The sequence below is a fragment of the Octopus sinensis genome, unplaced genomic scaffold, assembly GCF_006345805.1.
Source record: "Octopus sinensis unplaced genomic scaffold, ASM634580v1 Contig10384, whole genome shotgun sequence".
Taxonomy (NCBI): Eukaryota; Metazoa; Mollusca; class Cephalopoda; order Octopoda; family Octopodidae; genus Octopus; species Octopus sinensis.
The window spans coordinates 168286-186128 of record NW_021832124.1 but is presented as its reverse complement, the minus strand read 5'-3'; positions in this window follow the sequence as shown (position 1 = coordinate 186128).

The window sequence follows — 17843 nt, the reverse complement described above, 5'->3', positions numbered from 1 at the left end:
TACGAAACAAATTTTTAAGCGATATTTCAAATATTACTGTATTTGTAAAAAAGTATATTTCTTTTATAAATCTAAGATTCCACGAAAAGCTTATTGCAAAGCAAATGGTAGAAAACAAAGTCCGAGATCAAGTTCAAGAATATTTAATTTTTAATAAAGAAATATTTCGGTTTGAAAACTTGAGTTATTTTCAGGCAAATACAGCAAGACCGTGACAATGTCAGTGATCTGAGATGCGGGCTTCAGTCAAAAATAAATGACGTACACCGATAAATTAGTTACACTAAGTTCAAACTCAGTCTAAACGATTCTGCCAATTACAGCGACTTAATGTCACAGGCAGTAACGACTAATTCGTTTTATCGTAAAATCATCGAATTGGAAGCAGAAAACATTTCTCGGCAATGTGTTTTTTGGGATTCCGTTGCTTGGACCATTTTCAAAAAAGTATTAATTTATTTTAATTAATTAGATTATCTCTGGGCGTAAATACGATAGTGTAGAAGTTCTCAATCATCTCAAGACTGCTTGGCATGAGGAGGCTTTAAAAATTGCTTCTGCCAATCAAATTTCGGCATCAGAAGACCTGAATCGTTGTAAAGAGACTTTGTCTTTACTTTCACTAAAAATCCAAGACCTGCACAACCGACTGCAGAACCAATTGAAAAACTCGTTCAGAATACTGAAATCATTAGCTATCAAACTTAAAGAAACTAATTCGTATAATCAAGTTGTATTTTAGTTTCCCAGCAGCGGAATTTTGAAAAATGGTTTATTACTGGTATTTCAGTACATTAAATATAAAGGACGCTCATGAAATGTTTAGCCTATTTTCTGGCTCATCGATGATTGCTACAAATGAGGTCATTAAAGATATCAAGGATTTGTTATCAAAGTTTACAGAATTATGGTCTAGTCTTAACAATCGCTACAAAAGTGAATCCTATGAATTCTCTTCAGTCGAAAGCACGTTTGCAGAACTCGAAAATGAAATATCTGATTATATTGAACATTTGAGAAATATTTTTATAGTCAACTGTGGTAGTAACTATAATATTTATTCAGAGTTGTCGACTATTTCCAGTCAGCTTATAGTCAAACTCGAGAAAGATAATTTCAAGTCCGATTTATTTTTTCAGGAATTGGAATTAAAAATTGGCAATGAAAAAATTAGTATCCAAGAATTTTCAAGTTATTATTTCGCAGGAGTAGATTTGTATGTTTCATTTTTCTAAGTTACAGAAACAAATTGATTGTGTTTGATAAAAAACTAGAATTTGCTTTCGCCTCGTTTAATGACGGAATAATTGCCAAATCAAAGTTCCATCAAGTATAGTTTAGAAATAAATTTTAAGATTTCCGAGTGTTATAATGAAATGGTTTACATAAATATGAATCTTTCTTTACACTTGTTTCCCAATGTGAAATCAATTTCGAGAAAAATTCTCGACAAGGCTGAAAAGATTGTACATCCACCGACCACACTCAGAGATATTATTCAAAAGTTTTTTTCTAACCTCGAAACTCTTAATCAATCTCTAATCAAGTTGTTATTTTTTATTATTAAAAGAAATATTAAAAACTTTAAGCAAACTTCTCTACAAGAAAGCGTCAATGAAATGCAGAAAGTAAAAATATTCAATTAAATTTTATAGAGCTGTTCTGATTGGATATCGACAGCCATTTCAGAGGTGGACCTGCTAGAAAATAAACAAGACCTGCACCAAGTAATGCACTCTAAACTACCAAAGAAACCAGTTTTTGGCGACTTTATGGAAAAAACTGAAATATTTTATCTTGGAAATAATGGGCACATTCAGAACTTTTCAATTTCGGAGGTCTCTGACGCGGTAAGCGACACAGTCGATAATGAAATATGCCACATACACTACAAGCAGAAAGAACTAATGTGAGGAATTTGTTTATTTATACAAGAATGGAAGAAAGGAAGACGGCAGATCTGGAAGAACAAGTATTTCGCTTAGAACAAACAATTATGAAGATTAAACATCAAAATATGCAAGTTGGAATAAATCTTTTACATAATGACTAATTGAAATTATTTATTAATAAATTCTAATATTTTTGTGGTTTTTTTCTGAAATCAAATCTTCGAAGGTGAGTATCATAACTTAATAATTCGTTAACAGCATTAGAAAAGTAGTCACACAAATCTTTTAAAATTTCCGAAAAACAAAACCGACACGACCGAGCAATAAAAATAACTTTTTAAGCAATGTCATTTTCCAACAAGTCTTAAATTTTTTTCGAATGTAACAAACAGGTTTTATCATTGATTTTTTTATTATTGTTTTCTTTAAAGACACGTTCAAATAATATTTTGTAAAACTTCTATAATATATATGGCGACTATATCAATGTTAAAACACATTATTTAAGAAAGAATTAGTCATTATTAATACTACATTAATTAGACGAAAATATAATCAATTTATAAAGAGCTGGAAAATTTGAAGAATTGCTAATGATTAATAAAATCCTTAAAATAAACCTGATCCTCCCAAAATGAAGAGAAGGAATCCAATTAGGTAAGGATTGAATGAAGCTTCCTTCCTCTTTTTCACAGTGGGGGTCTTTGATGTACGAACAGACTGTGTCGAATCTTGTTTATTACGTTTCTGTTTTATTGCAGTTGCCACATAATTCTTTGAACTTTTAGATACCATAAATTTCTATTAATGTTAAATATAAACCCACAGACGACAAGGACACGTCAATATGTATATTTATTAAAAATATTTAAAATTAAACAATAATTTATTAAATAATTAACAAATAATTTTTAAAGATATTTTTGATTTTTGGAGAAAAAACAGTTTTTAAAAATGTTCTCTCTATCCTAAAATATAAAATTATAAATCAAGTTATTTTAAAATTCTTATCAAAATTCTTTATTTGTGAATAGATATAGCTTAAAAAAATAAGTATGATTGAAAAATATAAACACAATAAAATAAATTAATTATGTTTGTTGTTGTCCGTTCTGTTGGCGACTCACATGAGGATTTACAAATCACCTGTGACAACGATTCCAGAATTTCTGAACTTAAAGCAACAATCCGAGAGAAGCACTGTCTCCATCCTGTAATAAATTCAGAATAACTCGTGTAGTCAGAAAAACTTCAAACTCTTCTCTTAAACGGCAAAATATTGCAAGATAAAGATTCTCTGTGTGCATTTACCAGCCAATCTCTCGAACTCTTTCTTTTCATAGGCAGTTCTTCAATTGAGATACCAGAAATACCCGAAGAGTATTTTGCCTCATTAAAGTGCAGAAATCAGCCGACGGAGGCCTTTCTTGGAAAGCTGAGAGAGCTTCAACTGCAGTACGCGATGGGCCAAGTGATTTTGTGGCAGAATTTTGTAAAAGAACAAAAGAAAATGTGATTTTTATTCTCAAATTAAAGAATGGGACTATCTAGTACAAATTTGGGTGGGTTACACAACACTCTTCAAAGAATGGGATTTATTTCTGAACAATTCCGGGGATTTGGACGTGTAGTTGCAGTTTTATTGGTCAAGTTGTGTTTCATATTGCTCATTTTGCCTTTTGATGCTGCCAAGAATTTGCTGATTCTCACTGGACTTGTTTATGTAGGAGCAATGTGAGTGATTGGGTGAGAATTGGCAGTTTATTCAGACGTGTGGTTGCTTATAGGGGAAGGGGAGTTGAAAGGGGTGACGAAGTTGTCCAACAAATTTCAATGATGAGGAGATTGGTCGATTTTGTCGTCCTATTTTTTTCCTCTTTATTTCCAGAAAGACAGGCTAATTAGTTCGTTTCTTTGAAATAATATTTATTGTCAAAATTGTCTTTGTTGATTATCGACTGATAGGAAAATGCATAAAATTCTGTTAGCTGTGTTTTTGTTGATTACTTATAAATGAGATATCCTTTTTTGTCAGGGACATTGTTACGATATCAAGGTATCTAAGATTAAGAATTTAAATTTGAAAACGCTATTTGAATTAGACCCAAAATTTTTGACCTATAAATGTGACGGTATTTCGGAGATCATCATTTTGAATACACTCCGACTTTTAGAAACTCTAATTTTACAGAAACAATATTAGGGCATGAATAATTAATTTGTTCAGCAAAATTGCATTTTCCAAAAATGTCACTTATCATTTCTGTCATCAATCTTCAAACCATTATCCAACTCTTCTGAGGTGTTCTGAACATTCCAGTTACAAGCTCACTTCTACTTCCACCGGCTCAATATGTTTCAGACTTTGCTACTCTTTCCACGGATTCCGAATTAGCCAGCTGTTGAATGGGTTCTACACTGCATGAGCTGATCAATAGTTATGTAATCATTTTACTACATAATGCGTTGACTAAGCTTTCTAAATGTGCCAACTTATAGGTTTTGTAATTTAAAAACACTCGAAAGTCAAGCCAGCCAGGAATTGACTTAAAGAAAGACAAATTTCATAATATTTTTTCAATAGAGCTACATTCTCTAAGTAAATATCAATAAAAGACTGAATCAATGAGCATCAAGAGATAATATAGATAGCACTCAGTATGGCATCTGAATTAAGAGACGAATCATTTTTCTGGTATTAGAAAAGTTTTTTCTAGTTTTTAAAAACGAATAGTGAGCTCAAGACACAGAAATGAATATCTAATTCTAATCTTTTCGTTTGTAATATGTGGCGAGAGTGAAACCGAGCCAAGTGTTGATCATTGTCAAATCAATCATGATAAATTTCATAAATGTTGATCATTGTCAAATCAAAAATAAACGACTATTTATTATAAAAATACTCCTCACTGCATTAAACCGTCACAAAATTGTTAGAAAATTTTGAAACAATAGTTACATTTTACCAGTATGAATATTCGAACTTTTGTAAATAAAGAGAAGTAATCGTCACATAATATCTCTGAATAAGAAGCTTTTTGCTAATTACAAAATAAATAAAATAAACTCAGTGATGATCTGATTAAATCTTTCGACAACTCCCTGACTCTTGGGATTGTTAAGTTTCTTATGTATTTGACGAATGTAGTTGGGTAAGTTGGTGATTCCTGTTGTACTCTTTTAGGATGGAAGTGTCTTAAGATTCTTAAAAAGTCATCTAGAAGCCATCGACGTGATAGGCAGAGTGAAGGCAAACACTTGTATTAAGAAAAACGTTCGAGAGCATACAAATTGCAATGAAATATTTTGGTTTTCGTAGTGGTGATTAGTACTGGAGTGCCAACCAGGGGACCCTTCTGACTTGGAAATACGCGCGAACAAGAACACTTCAGTACCGTCTATGAAAGCTGAGCATTAGTGAATATTGCCTTCGGTTACTTTGACTAGATGAACATTTCTTCATTTTGAATGAATTATACAAATATCACACAAGATTTAGCAAAATTAATTATAAAATAAAACTGCGAACTATTCTGAACAAAAAGCACGACCTACAGTGAACTAAACCGAAATACTGTATCGTCCGCCAAAACTTAAAAACGCGTTCATTGATTTTCTAAAGAACTGAGATTTCCAGTAATTAGAGATAATCAAGTCCGGTGTATAACAACTAAATTATCCTCAATATTTTAGACATTAATTTTGTATAAAAATTTATGAAATATAATCACATGATAAATGGTCAAGTTTATGTACTAAAAAGACAGATTTACAAATAATTTATAATGCGTAAAAATAAATTCTAAAAACAAAGTCGTAATGTTTGGTTGGAATACATATTTTTGTGATGTTATTTTGGTTTCAATTTATTCTAACGAATGGAGAGTATAAAAATAATCAAATTTTTATTCCCGAAAAATTTAATATGCTTTTAGTAACGAAATGGTATTATTCTACATAAAAATTCTTTCCTCAAAAGTGAATTGTCGTTTTTTACGTTATTAAAAATTGAAGAATTTTCGTAAACACGTCTCACAAGATAAGGAATAGTATCCTCCACTGTTCCATAAGGAGACCCCTTATATACTAGGTAACCAAGAGAGCCAAGTTGGAGACTAATATGATCTGACATTCCCATTGACTGGGCAAACTTGAATGCATTTGAGGGTTTTGTGTGATTTATTAAAAGTTTGCAGGTTTTCTGAATTGAGTTTAAATTGTGTGTGGCAATCATAATCGAATATTTCTTAATGAAGTCGTGTTTAAAAAACATTTCCACAATTTTGTCGTAATTTATATTAGTTTCTTCATACAAATCAAAAACTGGATTCTGCTGTTTAAGCAGATTAGAATTTTTTCTTTCCCAATCCATGTAGGCTCCTCTTACTATTTTACAGCTCCAGCAAAGGTCAAATTGCTTGATTATTTCTAAGTTCCTGAGAATTAAGTCCATCGAATTTTTTAGATAACATTGAAAAGTGAGTCCAATAGTCGGCGTCTGCAGATTATAAATCATAATCATTGCGACAGTTATTGCATTGATTCCTTCGTTAATGTCCGTGTATTCGGCGTCGACTAGTATTTTAATGTCTGAATTGTGTACATGGTCCATCACTTTTTTAACATGATTAATTCCCTTTAATAAATATCTTTTATCCAAATAATTGAGATTATCTAAAACTGAAGCATTTGTTTGTTTGTTTTCAAGAAAAATATCTTTTAATGTTAGAATTGCATCAATATAGTCTGTATGAGTAGAAATTGAATTGGAAAGTTTTCTTAGTGTGGATAAAGGAAAAAAGCCGGTTAATTTGAAATGCATCATAACTTGGGTCTCATTTCTATTTTTGAATATTTTGATCATTTTTATAAACTCTTGTTGATTTTTAAAGAGAGAATTGTTATATTCGTTTTCAGAACAGGTACCAAGGTCACTTTCGTAGCTCATCATTATCATCGTGTGCAAATTTTTTGAATGATGACTGGCTATAGTCTGAATAATGTCATTTTCGGTTTCTCCAAGGACAAATTTTTTATAAAATGTTTTTTTCATAACGAAATTAAACAAACGTTTTCCAAAAAGTTTTTGAGTTAAAGTCATTATCCGCTCACTGTTGGTTACCAGTAGTTTTTTAGAACAATACTCCATAATTATTAAATTACGACAAATATATCCGAATGACTGTTTACTTAAATATGAAGACAGTCCGGCATTCGAAAGTTTATCGAAAATGTTTTTTTCTTCCATTTTTGAATCAATGCAAAAATTCTTTCTTACATATAATTCTCTACCGAGTAAACTGATAGGAAAATGTTTTGAACGACAAAGACTAAAATTAAACTAACAAAATATGTACAAATAATTCATTCTATTAACCAAAATCGTCAAAATTCAAAATAAATTGATATTTATCGGCAAACAACCACAAAAAGCCAATTCATTAGCAAAACCTCAATTGCATATTTGTTAAAACCTCCCGAAATATTTGAGTATCCAATCGACTTATGCCATCACAAAAAATGACATTAAATTTGAACTATCTTGATATAACAGTCCACTTGCAATCAATTTAAACCGTTTAGTTAGCTTACACAAAAACAAATTTATTTATACAAAATGTATCAAAATATAAATTAGACAGGATCATACTGTAATATTAAGAATATGAGGTATCATCCCAAGTTTGAGCCAACATGAAAGAGGAGAAATCCCTACAGTGTAATGTGCCTGTTTATGAAGAAAGATTACTCCATCACACTACCCCTACTAACCACAAAACTTACATTTTTATCATCATAACTAAGAAGAATACTTCTAATCGACTCATCACTACATACATGAGGACTCAACAGCGAAATAGGCCACTCACAACATATTGGCTCGTCTGCAAATTTGGCAGCAATCCACGAAGCCCTAAACTCGAACTAGAAAGTAAAGAAAGAGAAGACATCAGTCTCATAGAGAGGAATATCTCCCCATTGCATGCAATCGAGGACATAGAGCATTCTATCCCCCATAATACAATCCAACACACATCCTGGCCTCAAACATACAAATATACCCGAAGAGGGTCTCCTCGGTCCACCGCCGGGAAGGGAAGATGTCAACGACTTTGCCAACTTTCCGTTCTTCAGAAATACTCGGGTCCGGGCCTGGAGGTGAAAGAATTTGATTTACTCGGCCAGTCACGACCAAACATCGCTTTCCGTAGGGACATGGAATAGCCAGCCAGTTTATCAGGTCCTTAGGCCTTTCTAACATCCATTCATTCATCATAAGCTGGTTTGAATAATGAGGGTTTATTGTGTCCATTTCAATGTCTTGTGAATCTGTATTCTGGTCCATCATTCGATTAATGCGACATTTCATGTCAAAACGGCTAAGGGATATTCTCGGGTGACTAACTCTTTTCTTTCTTTTAAAAAAGCATTTCTTCTTTTTTCTTGGTCTTCTATTAGCTTGCCGGTGTATTTGTATTTTGAAAAACGGGGATGCTCAAATTCAGTACCACTTGAATTCATTTTAATTTGGAATAAATGTTTTTTTATTAAAAAAATATTAAAATATAATTATAATATTAGATATATTATGTGTTAAAAAATTAATGTTTTTTTAAATATTCAAAAAGTGAGTTCGATTTTTCCGACAGAGAGTCAACAATATACTTAATCTTAACATATAATCACATAAAATACATTTCCATCATTCAAAATAATTTTTTGCAAAATATTGCTTAACTCCGTGGTCATCCCAGCAACATTGAGTTCCCCCAAATCAGTCAATTCGACCAGCCACTGTTCCACCAAGAACCTAATCTACCCAAATCAGGCATGTGGGGTTGCCTCGGAAGCTAATTGGTCCCGTCTGATTATTTCAAATAAAAGTCCGTAGAATTCTCCAGCCATTATTTGCCTGTCGGAAATTTCTAAATTCATTCTTCTAAACTCAGAAGCCATTGCTTCATTCTCTGTCAAATTTAATTCGATTTTATGCTTATTTTAAGTCAACAAAATACACAAAGTTCGTTGTTCTGCATTTTTAGTTCTGTCATTGCCTCACAGTGCGACTGTTCACAACTTGAAACTCTGTCCAAAAGTGAATTATAACGACATTTCAGATCATTTAGGAGTCTTTCACTGCATTCGGACTGTTCTTTAAGGTTTTCGACGAGGTAACTTGTATGAAAACAGTCATGTGATTACTTGGCTTTGATTAGGTCTAAATGCAGCTTGTCGGTCAGTAAGTTCATGCCATTAATGCTTTCTTCTTTTTCGGAAATGTCCTGATTGAGACTAATTATGTGTTCTTCCAAATGCCCAACGTTGGTTAGTTGACGGGCGTGAATTTCCTAATATTATAAGTTGTGGTGTACCTGAAGATGAATTGACTGCTGTTTTAAAATATTGACTGTCTTACGTGGAATGGCATATATTTCATTTTTCTCATCAATCACCTGATTCATTTGAAACTCCAAGTCATCAACTCTCTATGTATTGAAGAATATATGTTACTTGTTGAATTTCTGCCAATTTGTTTTGCTCTTCGTTTTTTTGACGTTCTGCCTCTTTTTGGCGACTTTCATTTTTTAGGAGTTTATTACATAACTACAATAATAAATAGTAAAACCAATTTAGTCCGAATGTCATTTTCTTTTATAAAAAGTGTGTGTTTTCTCGCGTTTTCTTCCATGTTTGCTTCGAGCATGGATTTCCTGGCGACAACCGACCTAAGCGATTCTTTTTTATCAACGATTTCAGTCTAAAATAATAAACCCCACTTGCCTTTATAGCTTCTTCTTCGTTCTTACTTCCAGTGGAATTTCGTGAAAAATTATCTTGCAAATTATCCCTAATTTCAAGCAGAGATAGCAGCTGTTTTGACACGTCGTCTATAAAATTAACGTATTCGTCCATTTCTGATTCCAAATGTATTTTTAAATTGAGATTTTCTTGTTTGTCTTCATGTCTACGTAAGTGTGGTTTAAATACAGTTTATTTGCTTTCAGATTGAGTTCTCTTATTTTCATTTTTGTGTCTGTTTCTATCCGTTTGAGACCGTCGAGTTTTATTTTTTTCTGTTCTGTTTTTTCTTCCATTTTCAAACTGTTTTCTTTGCATTTCCGTTCCTGATAAATATATTTTGTAATTACACCGTTTCTTGTAATCCAAGTTCCTTTCGATTTAGTAATTCTTGCTTATCTTGTTCATCTTTTTGTGCATTTTGAAATTGGCATTCAATTTTTTCATACTGATTTTAATTTTTGAAATAATAAACCTTTTTAATTTGCGTATTCTTTTCACTTTGAGAAATTTCGAGCTGTTCTTTTAAATTTAAAAACTCCTTCTCTTTAGTTACGAACAGAGTGTGGCTTTTTTTATTTCTTTTTGTTTCAAAAACTTTATTTTGTCTGAGTTCCTGGAGTCTCGCCGTCTTGTTAGCAATTTCTTTTTCCAAATTATTTTCTTGTTCTTTCATAAAAGAGCGTCTTTCCAACAATTGGTTATTCATCATTTCAAGTTTTGTTTGTGCAGCATTTACCTGCCTCCTTATGTTGTCCAGAGATTCGGAAACCTTGGAATTTTTTTACAAAATATACGTTCTGCTTTTCCACTGTTAATATATTTTCGGATTCATCGATTTCCACGAGTTTGGAGTCAATTAAGGACCTTTGATCAGAACCGGTTAAGATTACAAATAATCGGAGACAAGGTCAAGATCGGCTTTCAGATTTTGATTTATTTTTGTTGCTTGTTTTCGATATACTTTTAATTTTTCATTTCTTCGCTTGCCTTCGTTTAAATTAGTTTGTAAATCTAGTAAATCTCTGATACGAGTTTCCGTTTCTTTGTGGATCAAAAATGGAATTTTTATGTTTTTTTGTTCAGTGAGGTGATGTATATCTTCATTGTATTCTTTAATCTTATCTTTCCACGTGTTTTGAATTTGCGTCCTTCGAAGGATTTCCTCTTCTGCGTTTTCTAGATATCTTAAGCTTTCCTCCAGTGCCGCTGAGAGATTTGAATAGGTATTTGTCTGTAATTAAATCCAATTTAATTACTGCTGTTTCCAGATTATTGCACGTTGCTATTTCGGCTGATTATTATTTAATTAAAGACTGACCTCCACGTTTGTTGATGTGGGAATTTCCTAATTTTAAGAGACGTTCAATTAATTCTTGATGAGCTTTATTTGATGTTGACGTTTCCATTCTATCTCCATGTAAACTAAATATTGAAGATAAATAAATCATATATTAAAAAAATATTATATCTGCGATTATATACAAATAAAACACTTTATTTCATTCAAAATTTAAGTCATTTAGAATTTAAGTTTTAATTAAATATTTAATTTCCATTTAGGTTAGGAAATTTGCTGATATTTGGGATAAAGTCTCCATTCCATTTGGACTGCCTCCATAAAATCTTTTTACTTTTCTGGGTTTACGGAAAGATTAATTTTCTTTCGGTATCTTATAATTGAAAATATCGAAAGTATCTCAAATAAATACAAAGAAAAAATAAGAAATTATTTAAAAATTTGGTTAAACTGTGATACTTTGTAATGTATTCAGGCTAATTCTGACTGCAATTTGGATGGAAATTTGTTATTCTAATATTAAAGAGTGTTTGTTATTGAATCGTCATAAGAAAAGTTTCTAACATTTGCTTCAGGAAATTGATTTTTGGAAAATTTTAAAAGCAAAAACAGCTGTTTTTCGAACCGTCGGTTGAATACGTAGTAAGGAATGGCGTTAATTACACTGTTCAGAATGAGCAACAGATTGCTTATTTGTATAGCAAATGCAATGTGACGTGCTTTTCGGAGAGATTTTGAATTAAAAGAGTAAACGATAGTCCTCACAATGGAGGGGAATTGACAGAATACAAAAATGATGACAATCGTAGTCAACGTTGCCGCTGTATTCACGTGGGTTAATTCCTAGTACATGATAAGTCAAATAAACACTTTTTGGCATGTTAAACCTTGGCTTTGTTTCCACTTTACAACAGCCCGCCATATTTTGTAATTTAATAAAACGAGAACAAAGAAAGGGATGATCGCCACGAATGTAAAGTAAAGACCGAAATTATATATGTGGCGGTAAAAAGAACTTTTTCCAAAATCACTCATCCGGTTTCTATAGCATGTTTGATTATGAATAGGAATAATCTCAAATTGGAAAAATTGTGGCATTGACATAACAAAGGATATTACAAAAATAATCATAATCTTAAATTTTGCACTTTTTTTCTGACAAAAAATTTCAGCCTTGTATGGGTGGCAAATCATGATGTACCCGTCGACAGTAAATGCAATCGTAATCCAGACAGAAGCAAACTTGTGTATATGTAATAACCCAATACCCGAAACATCGAGGAAAATGCATGAAAAACCCAAAAGGTCCCTAGCCGATAAAAATTCATCGATATTTTGAAAGTAGAACCATAAAACAAAAGACCACCATGAATAACAGAAGAGCACAATACGTGAAGTAAATCGGATACAGAGAGAGCTAGCATATATGTATAGTTACTTGAGGAATATTTCATTTTTATCAATGTAGTCAATGTAATTATGTTCAAAAACTGCTAAAACTTATGTAAAATACCACCATTCCGCAAAAAGCAACAATTAAACAAGCGAGACTAGAATAGTACACTTCTGATGATAACGGAACTTTGGATGACTGACAAAATTCGGTCCCATTTTTTAATCGAACAGAAGCAATTATCACAATCATTTACATTAAACTGCTATGCCTCATTTTACATATCGTTAAATTTGCTATATAAACTCAAAGGCGATCGATATACTATATTATTGTAAACCGATGTTATCTTACTAATTAATTCTATTTTAATCCAACAGACTCTGTCTTTACAAAAAAACAAAATTAGACAAAACAACTACAATAAAGTCTTTCGAATTCATCAATTTCGGGGATCGGTAAAATCCGGCGGATTCGAGAGAATTATCGATTTTTTATATATTAATAATTTAAAGCAACAAAAATGTCTAACAAAAGAATTAGTAATTTTCGATTTGTTTTTTAAAGTGCGGATCATTGAGGATCCAAGATTTTCCATGGATTCGGGATTTTCGACATCGAAGAATTCTTCTTGATTATAGAATTAATTTAATTTATTTAAAGCTTGAAGGGCCTCGTTAAGAGTTACATTTTCCTCTAGGGGTTCTTCACTATCAATTTCTATTGTCTCGAAATCATTCAAATCAAATTTTTCATTTTTATGGTTAATTTCGATATAGTCGCTCCTCTAAAGAATCATATATATGTTCATTTTTCTAGAATATATTCGTAATGTTCAATGACAAGGTTTACATAATTTATACTTTCAATGTTTTGAATCCATTTTGCGTGTGTGAAGCATTTGAATATTATGGAAGTATCAATCTTGTTCTATGCATAATGTGACTTTCTTGATAATAATTTCATCGTTTAAAATAGCTCTTTTAGCATTCATTGGATTAATCCAAGAAATCGTGTCATTGTCGACTTAAGTTATATTATTTACGAGAAATGTCAGAACTTAAGTTATTCAACACATTTCCTCTCTTATTTTTCAGATCATTAATAGATCTAAGAGAAATAAGTACAATATATTATTCAAAAATATTTTCCAAAATTTTTATAAAAGTTAATTCAATATTCGATTTAATGAACTTTAAAATGACAATTTTTGTTTGTGTTTTAATCGTGTACAGTTACATTTCATAAAAAAGACAATAAACAATGAATTAATCATTTACCCGTAAAATCAATTAAAAAATTATTTAAGATTGAGAAACATGGAGGATTCGTTAACAAAAATCCTCCGGATTCGATAATGGAGAATTTATTAGTTATAATTGGCGGATTAAAAAGACCTTACTGTACTTTTCGGGTCTACTTTCTAAATTCACTTCATTTGATACAAAGCGAGTAAAAAGTAGACATTTTTATTAAAAAACCAATCTCACAAAATATATCAATCAAACATCCTTCAACTGATTGAGTATACTATTACACAATTCAGAGTCCGTCGGGAAAGGCCGGAGTTGTCGCGAGTCTAAAATATGCAAACTCAGTCAACTCATGTCATAATTGACTGGGGCTGCCACTGCGTAGGTAGAACTGATCAGACTGGAATACCGTACAAGCGAATCCACGTCCACGTTTCCGTTTGTTTCCTCAATCGACAACAATTTTTGATGAAGTTGAAAAACACAATTTTCCTGTCAGTCAGAAATAGTCACAACCAAACAAGAACGCAGTTTATGCAGTTGGGAGTAAACTGAATTGATCTTCTTGTCCTTCATATCGAGAACGGAGAGCACTGCCTTCACTCGCTGGCGACGTTTTAGGTTTTCCTGGACTTTTATTTTTTTTTTATTTTTGTTTAATTTACTTTTTAATATTTCTTGTTGTAATTCCTTTTCTTTTTGTTCAATAATGGTAAATAATGTGTTTAGGTAGTTTTCAGAGTTTTCTTGGCCAATTCTTTCCTCGTTTACAAAGTATAGAACGTTTATAAACTCTCTAGATGTAGTTAAAATGTTTTTACAAAGATATGAGTTCGATTTCAGATATTAAATTCACAGCACATTGTGTGACTGACATAATCTTTATTTAAAATTTTATAATTTATTTTATTATTTTATTTTATATTAATAAAGTAAAATAATTAAATTTTGATTTTAATATCACTACAAGGATCTCCACTTTCTCGTACTGTTTTGCTCTCCAAGGCCAGGCCAGTTTGTATAATTTTTTTGCCATTTAAATTGTATTTTTAATTTCAACCTATTTACTTTTCAATTTATTATATTTAAATATTAGTTATTTTTAATAAAAGATTTAAAAAAATATTTGAATTTATAAATTATGTTGGAGCTTGATGGCCGACCTAAAGTTGCTTAATTATATATCAAATATAATCGACCAAAAAATTACATTGACTGATTTTATATCATATTTAAAAGGAATTCAAATCATATTCACAATAAATTCTAAAAACAACGCCTCAGAATATGAATACACATCAATCAGGACATTAAACTGCCTCATAATCCTCCTTCGAAGACGCCCTCCAACCTCGTACTTTCATCTAATCTACTCAGAATGTTCTATTCCAAAGCCAATTTCACAATCATCGGAGTCTGTGTCCACAATCTGCTGTCCATGCTCAAGTCTGATTCCAAAAAAGTGAAAAAACTCTCCGCAAAATGTCTCCAACTCATCATCCCCTCAGAAGAGTCTCCAATACTCCCCGCCGCTCAGATTTTGGGTTCATTTCTGCCTGGAATAGTCTCGAATGTTCGAGAAGTTTTGGTATCTCGTGGAATAGAGCACTCTCACACACTGATAGCAGTATATATATCACTCAAAATCTGTTTAGGACTTGCTAAATGGCCTAAAATCATTAATTTCGTTTGTCCTGTCCAAAAATAGTCTAAAATTGGCAGATGAGGAGGGAATGGCCTCAGAAGGATTACTTTTAAGAGATAAATTGTATGTGGAGACTGCAATGGACAGACTGTTTGAGTTGGTGGGGCATCTCGGGTGGGTGTTGACTGCTGGGAACAGAGGACTGGTGACACTTCTGGGGGAAATTATTCAAGAATTGACGAAAATTAAGTTTTCTTTGTTATATTCTAGTTTGAAAGGTTCGATTCGTCGATTGTGCACATTTCTGTTTGTTTGGCTGGTGAATTTCCTGTTTTGAGACAGATTCTGGCAGAGAATGAACAAATTATAGTGGAATTGACTATTGAAACGTGTTCTACTCTCCTCAAGGCTGATTGGTGTGTTTATGTGTCTAATATAGTCCTCAAAAATTGCATTTGGAAAGACTTCTTGGTTGTGTTTACGTGCTTTTGGGGGAGAAGGAGTCTCCTGTTTTGTCCTCATTTGTTGGGATGCATCATTTCGGCTGTTTTGGGGAGAAATTGGTGGCCTGTCTTGTAAGGCTATGCACAGTCGATAATAAATCGAGCATGTCTTCGGTTTGTAGTCAGTCTCCTTCCATTCATTACTGTTTTCTGTCTACTCCTTCATTCAAACACGTTTTGTGTCAAATATTGGAAATAGTCATCGAAAATGGTTGTGGGTGGTGAGTATTGTTAGTGTCATTTGCTGAGTTTATTGAGGCGTCGAATCGAGTTGAGTGTCTTCCAATGATTGGACTGGTTTCCTCAATTGTTCATAGACTCAGTCAGTCCAAGAGGGACCAGTTTTTTGATTTGTTGACCAAAAAACTGGTCTGGTTAATGTGTAGGGAGGAGAATGTTGAGCGGTGTGTTGTGGCTGATTTATTGTGTTGTTTGATATATGTTAGTGGTGTACTGAGAGAGTTGTAGTCTGACTGGTTTTGTCACCAATGGAGTCATTTTTTGTACTATTTTTTGACATTGTCTGGGAGTAGTGAATGTGTTGTCTCCGATTGGGGTGTTTTTGGGTTGAAAAAAATGGCTGAACAGTGCCAGTGTGGGTGAGTTGATGATAGAATGTGTTTAATAGTGATGTGATGAGACTGGTTGAACAGAATGCTGAATTTGTGGTCAATCGAGTGCTTTATGATCTCAAATTTGGTCAAGGAAAGCATGTCCTTGATTGTATTACTGCTTTTATGGGCAGTGCTGAAGTGATGTGTTGTATGACTGATGTGGTCATCGAGGTATTCTCCTGCTATATCAGTAGCTTGCTGATTTGATCGACTTTCATGAGGAAGAAGGTTCTACGTGGCTGTTTAGAGTTGTGGATTGCATTGTGAGTAGGACTGCCGTTTATTTCTCTCATTACAATGTGAAGAATGACTATATTTGTGTAGAAACCAGTCCTGGATTTGTCTTTTTTGACGAATAAAATAGACTTTCAAGTCCTGATAAGTGAGTTGGGTAAGGAGGGGGAAGAGGAGTGGGATTTCTCTTCCGAATCCTCCCAAGATTTACCCCCTCCAGTGAAAATGGGAGTCCTGTTGTTGGAAAGGAGTGTAAATTGGCTAAGATGTTTGTGTGGTAGTCGAATCAAAGTCCAAAATATAATCAGAGAGTCGATAAAATAATATGTCACAATAAGGGTGAGTTCTATCAATGTGAGTACAGGCAGTCTGTTTCCTCTTGTGCATAAATTGTGGCCGGCTTTTGTGCTTTGTTTTGATTGGGGGGATAAACCCCTGTTGATGGCTGCGGTGGATACGTTGGTGGTTCTCAGTGTGGTTTGTGGACGCTTCATTCGTCGGAGAGTTGAGAAGGATATTTTGCCTCGTTTGAAAATTGTTGATTTTATTCCACGATTGGATTCGATGGAAAATCGTGTAAACGAGTTGATATGTCGGAACATTGGCCTGATCTGTTATTTTGTTAAAGTTCGGAGGGAAGTGGCAGAGGGTGTGTTGAAGAGTTTGTTATGTTGTGATGTGCATGAGGTAAGGAATGAGGTGTGATGGTAGGCACTGAAGGAGAGCTTTGGTTGGCTGTGTCGACTGAATCCGGATTTGGCTTATTTTGTTTTGTTTGTTACTAAAGAGGTTACGTCTGCTGAGAGTCGAAAGTTGAAGCTTAATTTACTTTTTGATACTTTTTTTGTGTGATTTTGAAGATAAACTGTTTCTTTATTAACAAATAAACTGTAATGAGAGTAATTTCAGGCGTATATCCATCAGTAAAATAGAATGTTAATTTAGAAAATTGTTGATTTCACTTCTCGTTTAATTTAATGTGGTAGTGATTTTCGCATTCAATTTTACTTTTATGTTTATTAGTTAGTGACTTTTCATTCGACTGGTTTTGTTGAATTTCAAAACGTTTTGTAATACGAAAATAAACTGTCATTCAGTCAGATAAATTACATTATCAACAAATAATTTTTAATTACAATAACTAGTATTAGTGGGTTAATAAATGTGACCACGATCAGCAGTTTATTCATTTTTGAAGACGATTCACGA